This window comes from Saccopteryx bilineata, chromosome 7 (genome assembly GCF_036850765.1).
Source record: "Saccopteryx bilineata isolate mSacBil1 chromosome 7, mSacBil1_pri_phased_curated, whole genome shotgun sequence".
Lineage (NCBI taxonomy): Eukaryota > Metazoa > Chordata > Mammalia > Chiroptera > Emballonuridae > Saccopteryx > Saccopteryx bilineata.
The window spans coordinates 75,823,773-75,825,877 of record NC_089496.1 but is presented as its reverse complement, the minus strand read 5'-3'; the positions used below and the strand labels follow the sequence as shown (position 1 = coordinate 75,825,877).

Below are 2,105 nucleotides of genomic sequence, written 5' to 3'. Positions count from 1 at the left end.
ACATGTCCTTATGGATTCAAATTGACTGACATTTCTTTTCTTTTTTCTTTTTTTTTTCGAGAAAGCTCGATAATCAGAAGCTGTATGGCATTTAAGAATTTAACACAGGCTACATACAGAAGGGAAAGCATTTCAATTGGGAATATTTCACCTGTTACCAAGTTCCCTCTATTAAATGGCAACGTTTAGCAGCTTACCATTTTGACACTTAAAAATCAACAGAAATCTTTTATCCTTTGGTTCCCAGTGACAAATAATTTAGTAATAATACCTCTGGTTTTCAGTTCCTCTTGGATGACTTTTATTAGCTGAGAGAAACCTGAATCTTTAGCTGAAATTTGGCAGCCAAGGAGTACACTGACTGCTCCAAAGTATCCCTTACATTGTAGGAACAATGCTTTCAGCTGACCTTTTGACCAGTAATCCAGTGCATATGCTAAGTTTCCCTAAGAGAATATTGACTCCTAGAAAGTAACAGCACACACTCGGGCCACAGAACCAGTGCTGTTGGTGCCAGTAACAAGTAGCTCTTGCTAGATCTCCACCAACAGATTCTCGCTTCTCCTGATGAATTATATTGCCCAAACCAGATGCTGCAGCCCAGCCTGGCAGACCAAACCTTTCATAATCTCCTCCATAAATATCACGGGTCAACTTGTCAGCTTGGGTGCTATCACCTTTGGATGCCATTTCAAGAACCTCTTCAAATTTTCACAGCCTGTCTCAATAAATTGCATAAGCCATAAAGGTACCCTCTCTAAAGCTTGTCCCAGTTACTTGTTTAAAGTTGTCTTTGGAATGGACTGCTAAAATACTGACTGCCCAGCCACCGTTCACTACCAGCAGTGGATAAGGGCGTCCTGGTTAGAGGCATCCTTAGGCATTGCTTGGGTTCTGAGGCATCAGTGAAACATTAGCACTCTCTGCTTGTCTATTGAAACTGACAGGCCTGTTTGTGTAGGTGGGGGTTTCCAATTTTGCAAAAATCTTTTTCTGATTTGTAAGCACCACATTCTGCAGCACATACCACCATGTGCAATGTTGAGAAGTTTTTTTTATCTCTTCCCATTTAAATAAAGGTAGACAGGTCCAGGGTTAGAAATCTGATAAAGTGCAGGTTCCCTCTCTGGCTAAAAAGTGTTCAAAGGGTACAACCCAAATGCCAGGGTATCTGTAAGGTACATTAGAAGTCAAATGTTTCTGTATACTTTTCAAGCTCTCAAGTTCTTGTTCTACCTTTGCTGTGATGTCAATAAGTTCAAAATATGAGAACTTTACCAGAGTTCCCCCAATGCCCATGCCAAACCGTGGGAAAGAGGGTTTCTTGGCATCCTTGATCTTCATGGCAATGGCCTGAGGGGCGAGGGGCAACCTGGGGTTCCGTGCATGGAGGGGGGTGGTTGCAACTCTGGAGGGGCTGGCCCTGTGAAGAGGTCCAGCCAGTTCTTCCCCTTAAGGCAGTGGTTCTCAAAGTGTGTGCCCTAGAAGATTTCCAGGTGTGCCCTATGGTATTCCAGAGAAATATGTGCCTGTTGGGACCCAAAAAACCAACAGGGTTTTGGGAGTTTAGATTTTTGGGGGACAGAGGTGTGAGGAATTGGCTGTAAGCTGACAGTCTGCCAAACTCCCCACCGCACTTGCCTGATTAGGTTGCAAAAGGCTGTTAAGCTGTGGTTCTGGATTGTTTAAACTACCCTCCATGTTCCCTGGAAAGACTGGAGGCAAGTTTCTTCTCTCCTTTATTTGGTGTAAAGTTACGATTTGTTAATGGCCTCACTTTGTCCTATAAATAAAGCAAGATGTGTTTTTTGGGCACGCTTTGTTCTTGCCAGCAGCAATGACAGGGCCCTCCCGCCCCTATCTTTTCTTAATTTCGTGTATTTTCTTAATTCCGCACTGTTCCCACTCGGGACCTGGAATTACTATCTGCACTGGTTCGTGGCATGTGCCCAGATATAAAAATAAATATACTCTATTATACCATTTCATTATGGAAATACTGTTCTTTTTGTTAACATATCATTATTATATTTATTTATTTATTTATTTTTGTATTTTTCTGAAGCTGGAAACGGGGAGAGACAGTCAGACTCCTGCATGCACCC

At 42.4% G+C, this 2,105-nt stretch overlaps 1 pseudogene; it reads right to left on the bottom strand.

The window, feature by feature from the left end:
• Positions 1 to 203: 203 nt before the first annotated feature.
• Positions 204 to 1,419, bottom strand: LOC136310752 (pantothenate kinase 3 pseudogene; annotated as a pseudogene).
• Between the last annotated feature and the right edge of the window lie 686 nt (positions 1,420 to 2,105).